Raw genomic sequence first — 17762 nt, forward strand, 5'->3', positions numbered from 1 at the left:
AGAGATGATGAGATGAGATGAGATGAGATGAGATGAGATGTCTAAATCTATGTGACAGGCTTCTGACACATTTCCTGAATTTAGATTTGGATATTCTTCAAGAAGTTAGAACATTAGCTTGTTGGTTACCACAGTCCAAAGACATGCGGTTAGGTTAATATGGGATGGCTTTGGGCTGAGGTGCCCTTGAGCAAGGCACCTAACTCCCAACTGCCCCCCGGGCGCTGTTAGCATGGCTGCCCACTGTTCTGGGTATGTGTGTGTGTTCACTGCTTCAGATGGGTTAAATGCAGAGAGGAAATTCACAAGTGTGTGATGAATAAAGTTGTACTTTCTTTCTTTTTTATCTACGTGTTAATAAATACATTGAATAGACGACTTCTTATTTTGTCAAACAACAGCAATTATATAATTGCAGTGTACACAGTTTTAGCTGGAGCTCTAACTAGTTTGTTCAATCCACAAACTTTCACACATACTCTGCATATCTATGGTTAGAACTAGGACTTTATAGCCTGAAATATCTTATTCTTTAACATATTCTTTAAATAATATCCTCTGGGTGTGTATTATTCAGTTCCAGACACTGGATAATTTCCCCAGTAATGAGGCCTCAGGTGACAGAAACCTCTAGCTATTCCTATCTATTTCCTGAAAATGGACAGTGTATGAATGTGGTTATTGTTATCGTGTGTGTGTGTGTGTGTGTGTGTGTGTGTGTGTGTGTGTGTGTGTGTGTGTGTGTGTGTGAGAGAGAGAGAGAGAGAGAGGAGAGAAAGAGGAGAGAAAGAAAGGAAACAATAACTACAAATCATAAGCATTGTGTTCATGAAGCATTTACTTTTCACTCAGGTATTACTATAATCCGTCTCCATTGTGTTGTGTAGGTGAATGTATAGTTTTAATTTAGACATACACATTTTTGATTGAGTGCCATTTTGAAGTAAATAAAGCAGATGTCCCTTATAAATGTTAAAGTTTTTGAGGAAGATAATATATTTGTCATTGTAAGTTACTGGTTACTGGGAGTTATGTTAGAAGAAACAAAAGCAATTAGCCGAAACTGAGGCTGTTATTGACTGAAGTGCCAAAATTCTGAACTGAACTGATTCTGAATATTCAGTGGTGAATTTGGAGCACTTTCTCTTCACCACAAAAACTGAGCTTAGAGGGGGAAAAAAGTGAAGCTGCCAAAGAAAATGACTTGGATAAATCTATTGGGAAATAATTCTAAAACCTGACTATGGTTCTTTTCACCATGAAAAATCTGAAGCAGAAACAACACTTGGGTACACAGTTCTTATACAACATACTGTATGTGACAACATTAAACATAATGGTTCAGTATTGTACGCATTGTACATTCCTTTCTGAATAGCCAACGAGTTCTTGAGAAAAGACATTTCTTAAAATACTTTGTGATATCACAATATTTGCTCTTCTGATTTAATTCACCAGCACCATCATTCAAGTATTATTATTATTATTATTATTATTATTATTATTATGAGTTTGTTCTGCAACTTAGTAGACTACAGACTACTGCCTTTCCTTGCACTACCTTGTGTCCTTCTATTTTCCTGTGACCTACAGAGAAAATTGCAATATCCTTATCCTGGATATTCAATCACAATTTAGTGAGCTTGCGATTAGGCTGCAGCACACGATAATATGTAAATGCACTTCTTCAGTGGTTGATTTTATAAGCCTGTAACAGGAAAAAAAAGTGTAATCATTTGTCTAGAGCTTTTGTTGCTTTATTGCATTTAGATAGAATTTTTAGTTAGTCAATTATAAAGGTCACAGTTTAAGAAGCATGACTAACAGCAGGCTTTATGAAAGTAAAATGGTTTAGAGATTTAGAACTCAGTGGCTCATCCCCATCTTGGACTGAATTAGATCCTACATGGAGACTGTCCATTGGAAACACATTTATCTCTGAAAAACTGGTTCACTAAAACGAACTAAACATTTTATAAAAGCCACTGCAATTTATTTTTTTCATCTTCAGCAACCGCTTGATCAGGTTTGGATAATTTCTCTTGGTCGCCCGCATTGTACGATATCAGGGGTCAACTGTACAAAGTAATGGCGAGTGCAGAGGAAAAGTGAAGAAGAAAGTGCAAGCAGGTTGGAATGGATGGAGGAGAGTGTCAGGAGTGAGCTGTGACAAAAGGTTGCCAGCAAGAATGAAAGGGAAAGTGTACAAGACAGTAGTAAGAGCAACTATGGGGTATGGTTTGGAGACAGTGGCACTGCCAAAAAGACAGGAGGCTGAACTGGAGGTAGCGGAGTTGAAGATGTTGAGGTTCTGGGAGTGACAAAGTTGGACAGGATTAGAAATGAGGAGTATATTAGAGGGACAGGACATGTAGGACAGCTTGGAGACAAAGTGAGAGAGGTGAGATTGAGATGGTTTGGACATGTACAGAGGACAGATCTAGGGTACAGTGGTGCTTGAAAGTTTGTGAACCCTTTAGAATTTTCTATATTTCTGCATAAATATGACCTAAAACATCATCGGATTTTCACACAAGTCCTAAAAGTAGATAAAGAGAACCCAGTTAAACAAATGAGACAAAAATATTATACTTGGTCATTTATTTATTGAGGAAAATGATCCAATATTACATATCTGTGAGTGGCAAAAGTATGTGAACCTCTAGGATTAGCAGTTAATTTGAAGGTGAAATTAGTGTCAGGTGTTTTCAATCAATGGGATGACAATCAGGTGTGAGTGGGCACCCTGTTTTATTTAAAGAACAAGGATCTATCAAAGTCTGATCTTCACAACACATGTTTGTGGAAGTGTATCATGGCACGAACAAAGGAGATTTCTGAGGACCTCAGAAAAAGTGTTGCTGATGCTCATCAGGCTGGAAAACATTACAAAACCATCTCTAAAGAGTTTGGACTCCACCAATCCACAGACGGACAGACTGTGTACAAATGGAGGAAACTTAAGGCCATTGTTACCCTCCCCAGGAGTGGTCGACCAACAAAGATCACTCCAAGAGCAAGGCGTGTAATAGTCGGCGAGGTCACAAAGGACCCCAGGGTAACTTCTAAGCAACTGAAGGCCTCTCTCACATTGGCTAATGTTAATGTTCATGAGTCCACCATCAGGAAAACACTGAACAACAATGGTGTGCATGGCAGGGCTGCAAGGAGAAAGCCACTGCTCTCCAAAAAGAACATTGCTGCTTGTCTACAGTCTGCTAAAGATCATGTGGACAAGCCAGAAGGCTATTGGACAAATGTTTTGTGGACGGATGAGACCAAAATAGAACTTTTTGGTTTAAATGAGAAGCGTTATGTTTGGAGAAAGGAAAACACTGCATTCCAGCATAAGAACCTTATCCCATCTGTGAAACATGGTGGTGGTAGTATCATGGTTTGGGCCTGTTTTGCTGCATCTGGGCCAGGATGGCTTGCCATCATTGATGGAACAATGAATTCTGAATTATACCAGCGAATTCTAATGGAAAATGTCAGGACATCTGTCCATAAACTGAATCTCAAGAGAAGGTGGGCCATGCAGCAAGACAATGGCCCTAAGCACACAAGTTGTTCTACCAAAGAATGGTTAAAGAAGAATAAAGTTAATGTTTTGGAATGGCCAAGTCAAAGTCCTGACTTTAATCCAATCAAAATGTTGTGGAAGGACCTGAAGTGAGCAGTTCATGTGAGGAAACCCACCAACATCCCAGAGTTGAAGCTGTTCTGTATGGAGGAATGGGCTAAAATTCCTCCAAGCCGGTGTGCAGGACTGATCAACAGTTACCACAAACATTTAGTTGCAGTTATCGCTGCACAAGAGGGTCACACCAGAGACTGAAAGCAAAGGTTCACATACTTTTGCCACTCACAGATATGTAATATTGGATCATTTTCTTCAATAAATAAATGAGCAAGTATAATATTTCTGTCTCATTTGTTTAACTGGGTCTCTTTCTCTACTTTTAGGACTTGTGTGAAAATCCGATGATGTTTTAGGTCATATTTATGCAGAAATATAGAAAATTCTAAAGGGTTCACAAACTTTCAAGCACCACTGTATATTGGGAAAAGAATGCTGGAGATAGAGTTGCCAGGTAGAAGGAAAAGAGAAAGACCAAATATGAGATTTATGGATGTGGAGGGTTGGTGCTACAGAAAAAGATACGGAGGACAGGAGGAGATGGAGGGACATTATCCGTTGTGGTGACCCCTAATGGGAACAGCCGGAAGAAGAAGAAGAAGAAGAAGTAACAGCTTAGTCAGGGTCACAGTGAGTCCAGGGCATATCCTAGGGTGAGAGCTGGGCAAGTTAGAAAAGCCAATTCACCTACAGACATGCTTTTGGGAGGTAAGGATGAAACTGGAGAACCTCAAGGAAACATTCGGATATAGGGAGAACATACAAAACTCTGAGACCCTGGAGTTGTGAGGTGGCAGTGCTACCTACAACGCAATTCACTCTGATACATTTTATCTATCCATCCATTATCTGTAGCCACTTATCCTGTACAGGGTCGCAGGCAAGCTGGAGCCTATCCCAGCTGACTATGGGCAAGAGGCAGGGTACACCCTGGACAACTCACCAGGTCATCACAGGGCTGACACATAGAGACAAACAACCATTCACGGTCAATTTAGAGCCACCAATTAACCTAACCTGCATGTCTTTGGGCGAAACCCACACAGAAATAGGAGAACATGCAAAACTCTAAGACCCTGGAGTTGTCAGTGGTACCTCCAATGCAATTCACTCTGAGACATTTTATCCATCCATCCATTATCTGTAGCCACTTATCCTGTACAGGGTCGCAGGCAAGCTGGAGCCTATCCCAGCTGACTGTGGGCGAGAGGTGGGGTACACCCTGGACAACTCACCAGATCATCACAGGGCTGACAGTAGAGACAAACAACCATTCACACTCACTTTAGAGCCACCAATTAACCTAACCTGCATGTCTTTGGGTGAAACCCACACAGAAACAGGAGAACATGTAAAACTTTAAAGTTCATAGACAACGGTTTTAATTTTATGCACATTTGAAACTTTATATGTTAAAAAACCCTCTGTAATTTTCTTCTGGTCCCAAGAAGTATTGTTAATAAGTAATAATTAAAATAAGTTAGCGCGGATCGTGGAAAATTTCTGTTCGGCTATTTTCATGACCACTTGGCGCGTGACGTCATTTAAGCCAAACAAACCACTTGAGTTGAGTCCACTTCCGTTTACTTACATTGTCGTTCGGCTTGAGTGCAGACGTGCGTTCAGGAATTTCCAAAGAAAAACCATGCCTTATTGTTGTGCAGTGAACTGTAACGACAGGACTGGTTCAGGAAGAAGTTTTTGCCTTTTTCTGAGAGACAAGAAGAGGCAGAGAGAGTGGATTGGCTTTTTCCAGAAGAGGAGAAGAGGCAGAGCGAGAGGGTTGGCTTTGTCTGAAAAAGGAGAAGAGGCGGAGCAAATGGGTTGGCTTTTTCCGAAAGAGGAGAAGAGGCAGAATGAGAGGGTTGGCTTTTTCAAGAAGAGGAGACGAGGCGGAGAGAGTGGATTGTGCGCGTGAAACAAAATCAAGCAGTCAAAGAAGAAACAGAGCAGCAATGCTCAAGCAAAAAGGAGAAGATTGGAGGTAAACATTTTTACTTTTGCTTGCAATTGACAAGTTAAGAATCCTGAGGGATCCTGTACAATCATTGTGGAAATGAGACAAAGGGATATTTCCTCGCTTAGAGTAGGCTATAAATAGTATAATGCTGCGGATGGCAGGCTAATGTGGCCTACCGGCGCACTGTCTAATCATCGTTACCTATATCCACTAGGGAGGGCGGTTTAATTATTCTTCAAAAGGGCTCTTATTTAGTATTATGATGGAAGTAGGAATTTATCATAACTACCAGGATAAATCGTTTGGGCGCGAGCCTTGTTGAGGTCCGGGGTCACCACGATCAGAGTCGGCCGAGTCGCTGTCCAATTCCGAGGCCACACAGTCAAACCAGTGAGCCACATTCACCGATTGCTTCGCAACGGCCATAGGTTCATATATATATGGTTTCACCTCTCGATATTTAATTTGGAGAGTTCCTACTTCAAAATTGCTATTGCTTTCAGACATTTTACACAACCTCTCATGACCAAAGTCCGTACACGTGTGCTGGGTTCGCAGGTAAACACAGAGCTGCTCCCGGTCTGTTTGGCTTGAATGACGTCACGACGACGGTCCCCTGGCAGTGAAAGTGCGCATAGGTGAGATGTAAACAAACCTTCGGAAATTGGGCAAAACAGTATATTTTAACCGTTTTATTCAATAAATTAAACACTAGGAAAATTGAATTTGCTTTTTGGGTCGTTCTTCTAGACAAAGTTGATATTCTACATTTCACCTCGGACCATTGCCTATGACCTTTAAGACCCTGGATTTGTCAGTGCTACCTCCAATGCAATTCACTCTGAGACAGTTTATCCATCCATTATCTGTAGCCACTTATCCTGTACAGGGTCCCAGGAGCCTATCCCAGCTGACTATGGGCAAGAGGTGCGGTACGCCCTGGACAAGTCACCAGGCTGACACATAGAGACAAACAATCATTCACACTTGCTTTAGAGCCACCAATTAACCTAACCTGCATGTCTTTGGGCAAAACCCATACAGAAACAGGAGGACATGCAAACTCCACACAGAAAGGCCCTCATCAGCCACTGGGCTTGAACCCTGAATCTTCTTACTATGAAGCAACAGTACTAACCACCATGCCACCCCAGACAGTTTATCCAACCATCATTTGGTTAAAATCTCATCTCATCTCATCTCTAGCCGCTTTATCCTGTTCTACAGGGTCGCAGACAAGCTGGAGCCTATCCCAGCTGACTACGGGCGAAAGGCGGGGTACACCCTGGACAAGTCGCCAGGTCATCACAGGGCTGACACATATGCTGCTTTTCCACTACCAACGCAGCTGAGTTGGGCTGAGCCGTGCCGTGCTGAGTTGGGCTGAGTCGAGCTGAGTGGGGCTGTTGGAGTTGCATTTCGACTACAACCGCGCTGAACCGTGCTGGCTGGAAGTGGGTGGACACATTGGGTGGAGTTACCGAAAGTGGGTGGACGTCACGTGATGTCGTTAGGTGGCGCAAACAGTGACATCAGTGAGCTTTTAAGCGGTAGTCTCACGACCCGGATAGTAAACAATAAACATGGAGGACATGGAGTCGTTAGTGTTGCTGGTCTTGGTGCTGTGGCTTGTTGTCACCGACAACGCCAACAGATACTGGCAAGAGCGTATAGATGAGGCGAGGCGCATAAGGCTTCAGAAATTCTCGTAATTCATAATTCTTCTTCTTCCGGGTTTACGGTGTTTACAGATCCCAGCGTGCTCGCGGGGCGTGTGTGGGCGTGTGAGGACACTCCTCCTCACCAATCAGTGCACAGGGGAGTGTCTCCTCACGCCCCTAGCCCCACTCAGCTTGGTTTGGCTCGCTTCAGCCCCACTCCAAAACCGTGCGAGTTTTGGGTGCTGAGTAGGGCTGAAGCGAGCTGAGTCGTGCTGCTCTGAGGTAGTCAAAATGCGAGCCGTGTCGGGCTGAAGTAGGGTAGTGGAAAAGGGCCAATAGACACAGACAACCATTCACACCTACGGTCAATTTAGAGTCACCAGTTAACCTAACCTGCATGTCTTTGGACTGTGGGGGAAACCGGAGCACCCGGAGGAAACCCATGCGGACACGGGGAGAACATGCAAACTCCGCACGGAAAGGTCCTCGCCGGCCGCGGGGCTCAAACCCGGACCTGTGAGGTGACAGCGCTAACCACTACACCACCGTGCCGCCCCTTGGTTAAAATAGTTCCAATATTTTTCCAGGTATACTAGCATAGGCTTGTATCATTTACCTCAGCCTAGCACTAGCCTACTTCTCACTTCCCTTCCCTTCTCATACAACTGCTATAAAACTACAAATTCTACTATGTTGTACGGGTTTTTTGTTTGTTTGTTTGTTTGTTTGTTTTTGTGCTGCTTCAGCGCATCCACACACCTTTATTAAATCAACGTTTTGTAAACACGTTATAAACAGCGTTTTGTTTTTTCAACGTTCGAAAGCGTTGAGGGGAAACTTTGAATGAGAATTATAGATGGAAGACTTTCACAGCTTTCCATTGGACAGACGTCGTGTAAGTCAAGAGATGTGGGCGTGGCTTTAGTGGAACACGCCTACAGTATCGAGTCGGTCGAGCGCAGTCAGGTTGTGCTTTGTCGGTGTGAGTGAGAGAGAACACTAACGTTGTCTGAACTAAAGAAAAAAAATATACATAAACCGTGTGGGAAAACTAACAAATCACATCTTCCTGCTTTCTTTTCTTCTTTTAATTCCGTGCGTGTCTTGCGGACAGGCTTCTTCTGTGCACGGAGTCAGCTTTCAGCTTGAACTCAGCAGGAAAATCGAAGGTAAACAGCCTGGTTTTATTCCTCTGTCGGAAGTTTTATTTATGCATGTATTTGTTAGTGAATGGGAATTCAGCCCTGTGTGTGTCGGGTGTATCTCTGAACAGGCAGTGTTTGCATGCAGAATGGACCGGTTTCCTTGAGCTCGGGTGTTGTTCCAGTGCTGCGCGACACAAAGCCAGTGTTTCTCTGAGCACTGCAATTTAAAGTCCTGCACAGAGGAGCAGCAGTGTGGCTCTCTTCAGCACATCAGCCTGTTAGGTGTGTGGTTACAGTTTGAACGTGGCATTGTTATTGATTTTAATCCGGTTTATTTGTTTATTGAGGCGCTCTGTGATTTCCCTTCCACGCGCCTTTTGTTTGCAGCTCATCACGGTGCAGTGTTTGTTCACGCGGCTCGGAAAAATCTCAGCGCTCGTTTTGATGGCAAACAGTCGCCTGTGTTTCTGAGGAGTATTTTGAGGCTTTTTTTTTTTCTTTTTGCAGAGGAAACGGAGGTGATGAAGTTGCAGCGGTGAGGGGACAGGATGCCAGCTGGCACTGCTGTGTGGATGAAGGGGATCGTTTTGATCATACTGGCAGTCGTGCATAGAAAAAGATATATGTATACATCATGTGCATTTGCTTGAAATGGTTTCACTAATAAATAAATAAATAGCCTAAGTGAAGTTTGAGGACGTGTTAATCCGGTTAGGAGTGTGTTGCGCATCCTGCTCAGCTCTTGTCACGCAGTTAGTCGCTGATGGCAGAGCAGACATGGAGCCCAATACTGCTCACTCTTCCCTCTGTGTGCGCTGTCATTTTTGGCGTTGGGGTTGTTTTAATAGGTCTTTTGTTTTTTCCTTTATCCTCCAGTCCATCACGATACAATAGCAGAAAATTAAGCTACTAAAAAAAAAAAGCCTGTTCAGGTATTACGTAATACGATATCATTACTTGTTTGGTTATTTGTAGTTGATTTTTATCAGGTGTGGATTGTACGGCTACTACTCAGGCCTTTAGTGGCTCAATGGGTTAAGTCTGTGGGCTGCTGTGTGGGAGTCCAGGGTTCAAATCTCAGCATCCCTGAATAGCTTACTCTTTTCTGTCCATGTGGGTTAAAAAAAAAAAAAAGATATCTAACCTACAAAATATTTTTAAGGTCACAGTAAAAGCGGTCTCTCTAGTCTCTGACTGAATGAGCTAATAAATTGATTGTACTATTTGCAGACCTTAAGGTTTTAAGAGTGTGCTCCAGCCATAATTGAAGATTCTTCCATTTATTTATTCACCCCCCATGCAGACAGTAAGCTTGAGTGGACTTTGCAATGATCAAATCACAGCATTTTATCTTTTGAAGTGATTTCTTGAGGCTGCTTTTACATGCTGAATAAGATACTGAACGGATTCAAGATTTAAAGATGTCCAAGGTTTGAAGTTATTTCTTCCCTTCGTAATGCTTTTTGATGTGTACACTATAGAATATTCATTTATCCATCCATCCATCCATCCATTATCCTGTTCTACAGGGCGCTTTATCCTGTTCTACAGGGTCGCAGGCAAGCTGGAGCCTATCCCAGCTGACTATGGGCAAGAGGCAGGGTACACCCTGGACAAGTCCACCAGGTCATCGCAGGGCTCCTATAGACTATCACGTAGATTATTTTCATGATTCCATGCACTGCTTTCGTGATTACATTTTCCGCTACATTAACAGAGGTAATGCAACAAGCAATAGCCTATGGGAGTGCTTGGTTATGAGAGATAGTCAGATAAGGAAAACGAACCAATCAGCTTGTTCATGTAAGAAATGAAAAGGCTGATGTGTGTTCCTGCAAAGAAACATGAATATAAATCAGCCAATACACATTAATTTTGCCAGACGCCTACACAAACATCAACACTGTATGCCTGTAGAAGTATAAATCAGCTAGTGATGTCATTGCAGTGTCATGAGAAAATGAAACGGAACAGTCCGAGTAAACAAACAGAGCTCATCGCTCGCTTGCGTTCTTTAAATTACATTTACAACATTTAGCAGATGGTCTTATCAAGAAGTCAGTGGAGGGAACGTAGCAGCAGGGTGACGTTGAGCTGTAGCGAGCTTGGAAAGATTGAAAACGAGTCAGGCAGCTGCATTCTGGATCACATGCAGGAGGCTGATGGCACTCCAGGGAAGACTTGCTATTTAATCATGTCCACTTCCTGACATCTATAAGCTCTTCCCATTATTGCACAGCATAAGCACGGACACGACTGGTAGAAAGCTGCTTAATCTTCTGTTAATGCATATGTGCTCTGTTGTCACATCCTTTCAGCCACACAACATGTGCAAGGTGTCCAACGTATTTAGGAATAGAACAAACTGTAATATTATGACAGCGCTTGGAGTTGCCAGACTGTGGGTTGTTTTTTTTTTTTAAATAAAATCTGGGCACCGTTCAGGCACCCATGCAGAGTTTAAAAGCTGTGTGTGTGTGAAGGTTTTCAGAAGCATAATTACCACAGTATTGTTGTTCTATTATGAAAGAAATGTCAGCTCTTCAGTTAGAAAACAGTGACAAAATTGAACATTTTTATATAATATGTCTCCATTTCCTGCATTATTAATGTGCCCCAGTTAAAAAAAAAAAGTCTTTATGATCAGGTTTTATGAAGGGTGAACGATCATGTTCTCTTAAACTGTAAACTTGCTTCCACCTTTCCCAAGCTCCACATAACCAGGCCCTTTGCTAGAGTGGGTAATGAAGCATGTAGCCCAGGGTGTAATTTTACTTCCAATTTCTGCTGCTGTAGTTTTGCCCTAAATGATGTTACGCTGGCGGTGTGTTGCGGATGACTGTGCCTTCCTAATGGCTCTTTGGGTAATGACTGCTGAAATAGGCTTGGTGCTATGAGCACTGATCTAAGGCATCTACCATGCAGTATCTTTTCGCTCAATTCTTTTCTCCTTTTTCGTCCTTTCCATCAGGCTGCAGATTAACGCGTTTTCTGTTTGAACCTTCTTTGGCCCATGATAGCACTTTATGACGGACGGTTAAAATGCATTCTGAAAAGAGCAGGTTTATAGCACATGCCACATTTCTTAATATTTGTAGCACTTTGTGCTGTTTTCCTTCATATTTCACGCTGATTGTTGTAGTGATTGTGCAGCCAATAGCTGGCAGATATACCTGGAGGGAGAAATTAAAAGGCAGCAGAAGGCTTTTTTTTTTTTTTTAATAGGTAAGAGTGCTGCATTTACTTTCATGGAAGCCCATGTTCAGCACTGGGCCTTGTCCCTCTGAGGAGTGAATTATTACCCGTCAGACATGGAGCCTCCACATCATCCATAACCTGAGTGTGACACCGGGGCAGCAGAGCCAGTACAAACGGCATGACCAGCTAGCCTTGGCCTTCGAGCATGCCTTCCTCTCTCTGGGTGGGGAAAACGTATTACACTCCTGCTACAGCCATTAGAGGCTACACAGGAAGCTTCTGCTGTATTTGGGGACGTATTCATCCATACGTTCACTCGAAACATTTCAAACTTTTTCGAATTGTCGACGAGTTTTATTTAAAGTGCTAGTTTTACGAAAATGACATCACCCCTGGAAATTATACCTTATACAACTAGACATGTTAAATAGTTTAATATCTAAATTGTAAATACAAGACTGGGAACATGTCCTATTTAGCCGGTAAAGTTTGGCTCTTTAGGTCTGCCATTACACGAATGCGTTCCTGGGATACTGTTAATTCAAAGGAAGTGACATCATATGCGCAATGCTTGAAAGTTCACGGCATTGCTGGCTTCCTCTGCTTTGCAAAGTGTAGCATGTTTTTAACGATTTTTTTTATTTATTCCAAAACAAAATTAAAACCAAAGCATGTCTCCTAAGAGCTGTGTCGTTCAAGGTTGTTCAAGTGTAGCCGATTTATTTTTTTTTTTTAAAAAAGGTGGAATTTCACTCCGTTATAGCCCAAAGTCGGCAGGACACTTACGGGATGAATGGGTTCGATTTGTACGGACAAAGAGAGGTAACTTCAAGCCGACAGGACGGTTTGGTGTCTGCTCCATACATTTTGAACAAGTTTAATTTGTGAGGCACATTCACATCGAAGCATTTGAGCGACATCTGGTACGCAGAGTAGTTCCTACGATCTGGAAACAGAAGTCAGAAGCGCCATCCCAAAGAGCTCACCGCCGCACAGAAAGTGTCAAGCTTGTGTTTAGCCTGTTGCTTGAATTTATTAGTTGTCCTCAGCCAGATCAATAACATTGTAAGGTAGTTTCTATGTGGCCAAATATAATACTAAGATAGACGACAGACAATTACTGATCTAAAAGCAAACCACAACATGCTTACTCGGAGTCACTTCTTCGTCCTTGTTGTTGTAAAGTTGCGTAGAGAGCTTTACAAAAGAAGGCAGTGGCGCATATGACGTCACGCATGCAGCGCTGCTGACCAATAAATCGCTACAATCTAATGATGGACAAGCTTTTAGCAATTTTTGGAACAGAATTCAGACGCAAAACATTTATTTTTCGCACCATTTTAAAAAAAAAAATTATCGGTGAACTTTACAACCTATTTGAGCATATCACACACAGGAAACCTGGGATTTTATGATGTCATTTTCCTAAGACTAGCACTTTAAGGATTAAACATGGACTAAAATAACAGCCGGGCTGTTTACAGGTAAACATCTAACACCTTTGATGAATTAATTGGTAAAATATGAATTCCTTATATCCAGGAAGTAATGCGTATGTAACACAAGTTTCTGTTTTATACAGTACATCTCAGACTGTTCTTGTCTGGTTGAGGAGTCGGGGGGGGGGGGATATGATAAATACTCCTAAAGGGAGAAAAGACATTGAAAGCCAGGTTTTAGGTAAGGTTAAAGAGAGCAAGAGTATGTCCTGGATTTCACTTTGGACAAGTTACAGACCTCAATGCTCATTTCCATGCTGCTGTTGGACAGACTGGCTGGCTTCCAGTGCGTTCTGTAAGCCATTTATCAGAAACCTTAAACCCCTTTGTCAAACATGTTGTTATTCGTTGGTTTTGTCAAATCTGCACCAACCACAGAAATAGAGAGACGATGAATTGACAGCTGCCTCACTGCCTGCTGGATGAAGCAGCGCCACTTAATACATAGTACATGGGAAACGGCAGCAAATGAACAAATATCACAGATAAAGCGACTGAGCTGCAGCTCTTGTGAAACACAATGCTTCCAATTGTCCTGTAGTTTTATTTCCCTTACGTCTCCTGCATGTTTAGGTGTGAAGTTGGAGGAGGCAAACTGAAGAGTTGTTGAAATAAGTGTGAGAAAGCAGCTTTGCTCTGTGCCAAAAGTCTGAACTAAGCAGGAATATAATTGTGGTATTGTTCGGTTTTTTGTTTTGTTTTTTTGGCCAAAACCAAAAGTGGTTTTGTACTACAGTCCTGTGTGTGTGCACGCGAGTAGTGATTGGCATGACAGAGAGAACAAGCTCCTTGCCCAACTGTCATCTTTAAGAATGTTTGGAGAACTGATTTGTGTGAGCTAAATCAAACTGAGTTAGAACCAGCAGGCTGTCTAAGTCACGCAGACACAGCGTCGTTTTTTTGCCCCTGGCTCCTCTTCGCACCAGATTACAGAGTGATGACTAACTCCATTTCATTGCACTTGGACATTCAGCTGCATCCTCGGATCCCTGCTTCCACCACACAAGTAGCCTTTTGTACCTCTCCCATTGGTATGCCAGCATTACGGGCCAAATCCGTTAGCTATGGGCGAGAACGAGCTTCACTCTCGACTGACTCTTACTGAGGCCCTTTTTAATCTCCCCTCCATCTCTGAATATGAAACAGAACCCACAGGAGTACGATTCTGCATCCTTATTTGTTGCAGAGGTTGTGTACATGTTATTGATTCCTCCACTCCAAAGAGGTTTCGAGGCGTTTGGATTCATGCTCCAAATGATCTGTTAAACACTTTATAATGGAACAGCTCCTCCCATCCCCACAATGATTAGCTGCTTGCATTACAGCTATTGCGAAGCGCCAACTTTATAATCTTAGCGCTGGACTGCAGCTAATGTTTTCTCCACATTTTTTTTTTTTTTGCCCCAAGATAAACCACAGTAAAGTGCAGTGGTTGTAATAAATTAGCTTAAACTTCTTGATATGGCCTGCAAGTCATTGTAATGGAACGTGAAGAGGAAAAGAAAGGACAAGCGTTATAATGCGAAAGCACAGTTTTGACTATTTCAGCATTTCAGATATTTCAATTATTATCTTTTAGCACTTTGTGCAAACAAAAACAATCAGTTTTTTTTTTTAGGTTTGTGCTCAGGGCTTATGTTGCTTTTGGAAAGTTAATGTTTTTCCCCGGAGTGTAAAAACAAAAAAACCCTGCTGCCTCTTAAGCAGAGGAACGGAGGGTGAAAATGAAGAGCTTCTGTGGTTTGTTTTTGGATTTTTTTGCTCTCTCTCTCCCCCCAGGAATACACTTTGTCCATTACGGAATCCTTTTTTAATTATTTGCGTGCAGCGTTTTTTTTTTTTTTAAGCGTTGGATTTTATATTTAGAATTTCAGTATTTAATGATGCCTTGGCGCAGTGCTCAACATGGCATTTTAAATAGCTACAGTACTATGTGAGTAACAGTTGACTGCCCCGCTACATGTTTTTAAAATGAGCCTTTTATGGTACTAAAAAGTGAAACGGAGCAGGAAATTAAAAGCCTCAAGATAAGACAAGGTTTTTTTTTTTGGGGGGGGTTGCACTTAAATCTGCAGTTCCATCCAGCAGAGCTGCATCATCAGAGCCCATTCATTCAGGACGGCAGGGTTTCATCAGCATCACAGAAGGGCTTTGATGTGAGTATTGAGATTTTCATTCCAGTTTTATTTGCGAATGTGGCATTTCGTGGAGGCGTGCGAGCTGTTCGCTGCGAATCTAGCGTGACCGTACGCACATTATGTAAATCCCTCCAATTTCCCAGGCCTCCCAAAATAGAAGTCTCATTTGACCTTCAGGGAGAGAATCTTGGCGAGAGTCGGTACATGTGTCCTCTGAGGAGCAGCGGGGCAACAGCAAGGTTGTGATCTCCCTGCGCCAAGTCTAACGCTGGATTTTGGGGTGGGGGGTGGGGGGGGGGGGAGCTGCATGACTGGTGCTAATTTTGGTTTGATTTTGGACTTGGTTGGATTAAAGATTAGCAGCCACCCTGCTGAACATGCTCCCGCCATGCCATGTTTCTGTGAATGCTGAAGACTATTAGCACAGGGTCTATATTTAGTGCTAGCTGTAAAGGAAAGGGCCAGTGTGGGGGTTGGTGGAGTCGGTGTCATATCTCCCCTTGGAATAGGGCCAAACACCACTAGGGCCCCTCGGTTCCCCCTCCTCTCTGCCTTTTTCATTCCTCAAGTGTGTCTCCTGTTAACCATATGATGACTCAGTTCAGTGCGAATGTGTGCGTGTGAGCACATATGCTTACAGATGTGTGTGGTTGTGCAACGAAATGTTTTTCATGCCTCTTGTCTGTTTCTGTTTAAACCATTCGCTGTACCTAGAACACACACACACACACACACGCGCGCACATAATATGCACCCCTGGTCTAACTTAATTTGATTTTTCTTTATTGCTTTCTCACATTATCTCTGTCCTGGCAAGCCACTTGTCCCAGGGGAACCATGTCTGCCTCGCACTGAAGTACGAAAAGCTTGCCGTAGACAAATCTCAAACAAATATAATTCCATTGCCTTATATATAGCCAGCCGCGGCTTAGTCTTCCTTTACACACCGAAACAACAAGGAGAGCGGATGTGAGCGTTATGGGGGTTCCGCAATCCCTGGAAAAATAAAAAATCATGTCAGCCTCCCCCCAGAAATATCTTTGGCCTTCATCATCTTTGTATATGTCCTGAGACAGGTCTTGCACAAACTCCATCTGCTTGGTGAGTCAGCTAGGATATATATGTATGTGTATATGTGCTTGCTTAGCCGAGTGTGAGCACAAAAACGATTTTCTAAATGGTGGTTAGTAGGGAAGGTTGTGGATGGAAGGAGTAGGTGTTGATAAGATTGTTGACTGCCAAGTGTCTTCCTGAGATATATTTCTTTGTAAGTCACAACATGTCTCAGCTGGAATTTGTATTCATGCTTATCGATTGCCATTTTGAATGGACAGCAAGGCAAGTCGAGGGGTTTTGTACAGAAAAGCACACGGAGATCAACAACCATTATGGTGGAATTAGTCTTGAAGTCAACAAAAGCCTCTGTAATGCGCATCTTTTACATTTCTTTTGTGCTCAAAGCCAGTTAACTGTCCACCACTGTATGTGTTTCAATTAACGCCTTAAGAATATAAGCTTAAAATGTTCAGTTAACCAAGCTTTTGTGCTCTGTGGGCATTTGTCCTATTTTCAATTCAGACAAACGGTGTTTTTTTTTTTTTTTTTTTTTTCCCCCACCCCTCGCCTCTACTCTCTCCCCTTCCCTAAATTAGCATGATAACACCCTGGAGAGGGAGTAAAAGAGCTAATCACATCTTTCTCTCTCTATTTTTTTCCCTCTGCATTCATAGCAGCAGCTTATTGTAATACGGAACGCTTCATCGGTTAAACTAGCACTCTGATCGCCTCCATAAATCTCCTATATCGCAGACTGTCAGCAAATGGGGGAAATGCAACACAAAAGGCAAATTTTATGTCTCTTTCTCTGTGGTGCACTTGATATTATGGTTGGTTAACAGCCTTGTTCCTGAGTTATTATTCCATGTTAATCACATCGTGCTGGTCCTGTATGAGAAGATTATGGCCATGAGTGTGCAAAGAATGCTTCTTCGAGAGATGGGAAGGACAATTCTGAATCAGAGTCATTTCCACTGTGGCTAGAAGTGAAGAAAGTGAAAGCTGGCTGCTTAAAATGTGTTTTCATGTCAAGGTGCCAATTGGACAAGGACCACCTGGTAGTTATTTCCTGTTTCTCTTTCTTTTTTTTTTTTAACTAGCAGCCTGGCCCGAGTCGTCTCTATTACTGTTTTGAACAGCATGACTCCTACCAGAATGAAGGGGCTGACCCAAATCCAAGTGTTCCTCCCAGCACAAGCCAGTTAGATCATGGGGTCAGCAGTTAAACAGGGGCAATGGCATGGCCTGAATAGTAAAGGGATTGATTTTCATCAGTGGGGGTGGAGGGGGAAGGAATCAGAGATAGCTCAGGTCAGATTATTTGCCCCCTATAAGAGATGGGGGAGACAGGAATGCACTGGTGAAAGGAGAAGAAAGCGGGGCATTCGCAATATGCCTCCTCTTTCTCCTCTCAACCTGACATCTTCAGCAAGCTCTGCCACAGCCCAAGACAGAACATGGAGCT

At 42.7% G+C, this 17762-nt stretch overlaps 1 protein-coding gene across 10 annotated transcripts in view; it reads left to right on the forward strand.

The window, feature by feature from the left end:
• The first annotated feature begins 8208 nt into the window (after positions 1-8208).
• The window catches only part of sema6e (sema domain, transmembrane domain (TM), and cytoplasmic domain, (semaphorin) 6E), a 247251-nt gene continuing 237697 nt past the window's right edge, over positions 8209-17762 (forward strand). For 5 of the 10 annotated variants that reach the window (XM_060921960.1, XM_060921969.1, XM_060921970.1 and 2 more), the window contains exon 1: positions 8209-8430. The gene's annotated coding sequence lies outside the window, so the exon portion shown is untranslated. Of the gene's footprint in view, positions 8431-8534; positions 8689-8913; positions 9032-17762 lie in introns of all 10 variants that reach the window. The other 5 variants (XM_060921965.1, XM_060921961.1, XM_060921963.1 and 2 more) reach the window with 5 other exon arrangements.

Source organism: Neoarius graeffei, chromosome 5 (assembly GCF_027579695.1).
Source record: "Neoarius graeffei isolate fNeoGra1 chromosome 5, fNeoGra1.pri, whole genome shotgun sequence".
Taxonomy (NCBI): Eukaryota; Metazoa; Chordata; class Actinopteri; order Siluriformes; family Ariidae; genus Neoarius; species Neoarius graeffei.